Source organism: Dipteris shenzhenensis, chromosome 12 (genome assembly GCF_047967505.1).
Source record: "Dipteris shenzhenensis isolate YYH24624 ecotype China chromosome 12, Dip_SZ_1.0, whole genome shotgun sequence".
Classification (NCBI taxonomy): domain Eukaryota; kingdom Viridiplantae; phylum Streptophyta; class Polypodiopsida; order Gleicheniales; family Dipteridaceae; genus Dipteris; species Dipteris shenzhenensis.
This window is the reverse complement of record NC_141607.1, coordinates 51,359,996-51,366,791: the sequence shown is the minus strand read 5'-3', so window position 1 is coordinate 51,366,791 and position 6,796 is coordinate 51,359,996.

Here is a 6,796-nt window from a genome sequence, read left to right as displayed (position 1 = left end):
TCCAGTGTCTAAACTGGGGATCCCTCCCAATATCTGATACCCATCATGGCTTCTCCTCATATGGGGGCCTTACAACATTGGGTACACAGAATATTGGTGGGTTACATGAGAGGTGGACATTTGAGCTAACTCTAATACCCCCCCTCAATGTTCACCCGAAGATGAACTATGTGATCGGACCAATGCCGAGTCGATGTAGATGCCGCAACAATAAATCACTCCCAAGAGCCTTCGTGAAGATGTCTGCGCAATTATCCTCTGTGGGACAATACTCCAGCTCTATGACTCCATCCTCGATGAGCTCTCGTACGTAGTGATACTGGATCTCTATGTGCTTTGTACGAGCATGGAACACAGGATTCTTTGCAATGGCCATGCAACTCTGATTGTCGCATTTCAGAACCGTCGCATCTTCGATTGGAACTCCTATGTCTTGCAGGATCCTCCTTAGCCAAACTGCTTCACAAGCAGCAATGCATGCTGCCTTGTACTCAGCTTCCGTCGAAGATAGTGCCACTGTTGGTTGCTTCTTGCTAATCCAAGAGAACACTCCTGAACCAAGTGAGAAACAATATCCAGAAACTGACTTTCTAGAATCACAATCTCCCGCCCAATCTGAGTCACAGTAACCCGCCAAGGTCTTCCCTGCTCTGTAGGTAATGCCATACTCCAGTGTACCTTTCACGTACTTTAGCACACGCATCCCTGCTTTCCAATGGTTCTCTCGAGGTTGATTTGAGAACCTACTAAGTACACCAACTGCAAAGCTGATATCAGGTCTAGTGTTGCATAGAAAAATGAGACTCCCCACAAGTTTCCTATACTCCTTGATGTCGACAAGTGGTGATGCATCCTCCACTGAGAGCTTACCATTCACCTCCATGGGAGAGACCACGTCCTTACACTCGGTCATATCGAATGCCTTCAAGATCTCACGAGCATATCTCTGCTGAGAGATGAAAATCCTGCCAGGTTTTTGCCAAACCTCAATGCCGAGGCAAAAGTGCATGAGCCCCAAATCTGTCATCTCAAACTCGGAACTCAACGACTCCCTCAACTTTTGCAGCATCTTCTCATGATCTCCTGTGATGATCAAGTCATCCACGTAAAGGACTATTACCACATACTTGCCATCCTGCTTACAAACATACAGGTTAGCATCAGAAGCACTTTTTGAGAAACCAATAGATATGAGAAAGCTATCAATCCGTTGGTACCATGCCCTTGGGGCCTGTTTCAGCCCATACAATGCCTTCTTTAGTCTGCAAACCTTGTTCTCTGAATTGGGCACCTCAAATCCTGGTGGCTGGAACACATATACCTCCTCCTTGAGATGTCCATTCAAGAACGCAGATTTCACGTCCATTTGAAACACCGGCCACTGCTTATGAGCAGCCAAGGCAAGTACCACCCGAATAGTTGTCATCCTTGCTGTAGGAGCAAAGGAATCCTCAAAATCAAAGCCTTCAACTTGAGAGTATCCTTGTGCAACAAGCCTAGCCTTGTACTTTTCCAAAGATCCATCAGATTTGTACTTGGCCTTCCATACCCATTTGGTACCAATGATCTTCCTTTTTTCTGGACGATCAACCAATTCCCAAGTCTGATTCTTCATGATGCTGTCATACTCCTCTTGCATGGCAGCTTTCCAATTTGGATCGTCCATTGCCTCATCCAAATTCGTAGGCTCTTGAACTTTCATAATCTCAGCCATCAAGGCCATATTGACTATGTGTTCAGAAGCCCTTTTCTGCTCCTCTATCCTCTTTGATCGTCGAAGTCCATCTGCAGATGACTCCGCCAAGTCTGGAACCGGATTCTTCTCATCAAAGAGCTGCCTTGCCCACTTTGGAAGTGGCTTACCTTGTGGAGCCAAGGCATGTTGTGGTGTTGGTGGAGTCTGTTCCTCGAAGTACTCCTCCTCATTCTGCAACTCTGCTTTAGATACGGGCACAAGGTGAGTTACTTTTACGGCTGATGATAAAGTGGAAGGGCATACCTCCTCCTCCACTGTATGTGGCTGTTCCCAAAACACCACATCACGACTGACCACGATCTTCTTTGCCTCTGGATCATATAGCCGGTACGCCTTTGACTCCTGGCTATAGCCCATGAAGATACACTTTCTGCTCTTTGGATCTAATTTCTTTCTGGTGCTATCTGGAACATGAACAAAACACTCACATCCAAATGTTCTGAAATGAGAAGCGGAAGACTTTTTACCTGAGTAAGCCTCCAAAAGTGTTTTGCCCGTCAAGGCCTTTGTGAAGCTTCGATGGAGGAACTCTCCTCCTCGATCCGTGCGAAGCTTCTTTACCTTCAGCCCGCTTTCGTTTTCCACCATCTTTTGCCACTGTTTGAATTTTCCAAGAGCTTCAGCCTTATCTCGTAAAAAATACACCCACATGTATCTACTGTAGTCGTCGACGATAAGCATATAGTAGTTACATCCCCCCAAAGCTTGAGTCGGAGCTTTCCCACTGAGATCAGCATGAACCAATTCTAGAGGAGCCTTTGCCCGATAGCCGCTCTCATGTGGAAAAGCCTTCCTTTGTTGCTTGCCCATCATACAAGCTTCACAAGGCCTGCACCTTTGAGAGTGCAGGCAAGTGTGCAACCATCCCTGTTTTCTGCATTTCCAAAAGAATAGGATAACTAAGATGACCAAATCTTTCATGCCATACCTTACTGATGCCCACTCCTGAAGAGACTGTTAGTGCCGTCAGCTCGTAGAGATTGTTCTTCCTTACTGCCTTGCCGACCACCTTGCCCGCTGCATTAAGGATTTCTGCTCCGGTCCTCTTGAAACGCACCTCCAAGTTGCGATCAGTTATCGCAGCAACCGAAAGCAAGTTCTTCTTTAGCTGAGGAACTAGTAATACATCAGAAAGCTCTTTAGTTTCACCCTCTTGAATGGAAAGAGAGATAGTACCTGTACCTTCCACAGGGCATTTTGCATTATTACCGACCGTCACGTTCATGGGCTCTTGTAGAGGCTTGAAAGAGCTATACCAGTCCTTCTTTCTGGTCATGTGACGGGACGCTCCACTATCAAGGAGCCACGAATCATTCGTTGTTGAAACTTCTGTTGAGGAGCATATTTCTTCAATTGCAACCCATAGCTCCAACTCAGTCTCAACTGTGTTGGCAGATTCCTTGCCTTTCGAAGAAGACTGTGTAGTGCCATTCTTTTCGTCCTGCTGCTTCTTTCTGCAATCCTTGATCATGTGACCGCTTTTGTTGCAGTAGTGGCACTTACCTGAAAACTTCTTCTTCTTACCATTCTTCTTCTCTCCACCCTTCCCTTTGGATGTGGTTGAGAATGCTGCATCACTTCCGCCATCGCGGGTCTTCATTCGCATCTCCTCCTCTAGAAGCATCGCGCTGAACTCTTCAAAAGTGAGGGGTGGATTTCTTACCTGCGTGTTGAGTGTCGTGACCAACGCATCGTACTTTTGTGGAAGGATCCGAATGCACCTTCTGGCCAACTCTTCGCTGGTCTTTGTAATCCCAACCGCCGCCATCTGATCACGTAGATTCTTGATCCGTGTGATGAATGTCTCAGCTGATTCTCCATCAGAGCACCTCTCTGCAGCAAGCATATTCTCCAGATTTTGAATTCTGGTCTGATTCCGCGTTTCATACTGACCTTTCAGTATGTTCCAAGCCTCACTTGCCTTGTCTGTGTGCTGAATCAGAGTCAAAACAGAATCACTTGAACTGGTAACAAGAGCACAGAGTGCATCTGCGTTCCTTCGTTTCCATGCCCGAAGAAGATCTGCATTCGGTGGCGTTATGACGTTGGGGTTGTTTGGATTCGGTGATCCAACCGGTTCTGGATCCAATCCCAGAACAGTATCCAGAAGCTCATATGAATCCAAGATCGCGCTGATCTTGAATTTCCACAAAGTATAATTCGTCCCATCGAGCTTGCCTTCATTGAAGACAGGTGGACGAATTCGCAACGGGGTTGGTGCAGCCATCACTCCTAGTAGCCTTTGCTAACAAAGCTCGTTGAACTTGCAATAAAGTCGTTACTCAGATAGCCTGAGCTCTGATACCATGTAAGAAAATAGTACGCAGCGGAAGATAACAACAAAACGCAAGTACATGATGGAAAGCTGGAGAGAATACAAAAATTCTGATATACCAAACTGCTGATACAACTGATGGTTGGCTGTCCACCCGTGCGCTCTACAGACAGAGCTTCGATGGTGATCTAGACAGATGCTGGACGGAGGACTATGAGCGTGAAGAACTGGTGATCTGATGATAGGGGGTGGCCACTTATATAGTGTAAGTGGTTGACGGTCGGCCCTGTAATAGGCAGTCGGCCTAATAGACAGTCGGCCTGGAAGACCAACCGACCCTTCAGAAAACATGCCGTCGGGCAGATGAAGGATCGCGCATAGGTCATACCGTCGGGCCTGGGGCTACCGGCAGCCCCCGGACCTTGCCGCTGGGGGCTTTGCCCCCAGACCCCCACCGGGGGCCTGCGCCCCCTGGACCCCCTGCTATCGGGGGGGCTATCGCCCCCCCGAACCCCCCCTTTGTGCAGACGGGTATCTACTCTTGGCTCCTAAGCCGTCTCATAACCATCTGGTCTACTCTAAGACCCCTTCCAGTGTCTAAACTGGGGATCCCTCCCAATATCTGATACCCATCATGGCTTCTCCTCATATGGGGGCCTTACAACATTGGGTACACAGAATATTGGTGGGTTACATGAGAGGTGGACATTTGAGCTAACTCTAATATGCAAGTCAATTCAAGCCTACTAGGCCATTTTACTTTGTTGGAAGGTTCTATGTCCTCCAAGTATTTGTGGGGAGTTTTAAAACAATCATTTTCAAATGGTGTTTTAGACATTTGAAACATTTTAACATGGTCTTGAAGCGATTTGAAAAATCCTAGTTGTGTTTTTTTATCAAGACGGGCTACAAGTTGTCCCCGCATAGTATCTGAACTCACCACGTAGTATTTTGTAAATATACTGTGCATTATACCATTATGCCACGTGGTATATATACACCGCATGGTTTGTGGCCACACCTGCATGTGGTATATGGACATGATACCGTGCGGTATGCTTGACATACCACATGGTATACTTTAACTATATTGAACAATTGACACCATCGTACTATTCACATACTCAAAATTATTACGTTCACTAGAGTCTCGAGAAATCCAAGAGGAAATTTAAAACAAGGATAAAGTAAGCTTTCAAACCAATTGGTAAGCCTTAAACTCAGGGGGGTCACTTAGTGTAATATGTCTATATCACGTGCGTTCAAGCCTTATTTTGTTAATCCCTATGTAACCTATTTCTAGCATTTCCTTACACCCCCTCTGTAACTTTTTTTAAAAATTTTATAAATCCCATAGTATAAATATATTTTTCTCTAGTGGAATTTTAAGGCAACCTTATGTGAAACATACATTAGTAGATTTGGAGTCACTTTGGAGAAAATATGAGAAACTCGAGACATAAGATATCTAAAGATATCTAAGTCATGTGGTATTTGTATTTACACATATGGAGAGACATGTCACTTGAAACAAGAAACGCCCTTGACAAGCCCAAATTTGACAAATTTGACTCCTGAAGACAAAGAGAAATAATGTAAATGGTACTCATAAGGCTTGCCCAAAGGAGATGGATATTGGAATGAATTAAGGGAAACAAGGATATTGATTTTATAACTTGTCATGCTAGTGGCTTCCTCTATTGTTCACAAATGTAAAGCTAATGCAAGGTAGCCTAATAATGATCAAAAGGAAGGGTAGGGTCAAGGCTAGATAAGAGGTAGTGAAATCAATAGATGGGTGATGTGCTCAGAGATCTAGTTTGCTGATGTCGAGCCTCAATGTTCAATTGAGGGAGTAGCGTAGTGAAGGAAATGATCAAGCCAATAGATGAAGTGATGTATTGTTGGTTGGATTGTTGTAAGCTTGTGAACGAGTTGTACTATACTGTGTTTTGACATGAATTGTTGGAATTGGAGTTGGAGTTGGGTGTTGGTTCTTATTGAAGTGCTATACTCAATGTTTAAATCTCCTAATACGTATTATAGATACCTTATGTTCAAATGAGTAAGCATTTGGTGAACGGTGTGAGAGAGAATGTGTCCCCTAGTCTTGGGTGACTTATAGACATTAAGTATAGCTATGGGGGGAAGAGTGCAATATGAAAAGCAAGAATTCAATGCCATCTTGGAAGATGTAGTCTTCTCTCATGCATTGAAGTTCATTTTTGTAATATGTCGCAATTCCAAGACCCTCTGTCCTAGAAATACATTGGAAGTCAAGGAGGCATGTGTTGGAGCAACGTGCATTTCTTATAAACAGATGATTGTTGCTACAAGAATGATTTTATTGGAGAGGGTTTTTGACTTGTGTGCAAGAAATGACAAAATATTAAGAGATTGCAACATCCGCTTATACTTCTTATGTGCAGAGAAGTCGATCTAGTCGAGTGAACAAAGAGATTATCATTTTAATTTCTTGATTTCTTGAAGGAATGTGGGGTCAACCTTAGCAAGCTTGTGTATAGTCATTTCATACACATTGCACCTTGCACAAGATGACACCACATGATCAAAAAACCTATTAGTCAAGGTAGCAACAAGATCTTGTTTTGGAAAAACTAGACCCTTGGCTATTGTCTCCACATAGAGGAAATTAGTAAATAGAACAAATGAATCTTAGAGAGGATGGAATGGTGTAATTCAAAACTTCATTTATGTGCCGATAAGATAGAACTCACAAGCATCAAACTTGAGAGATCTACGTA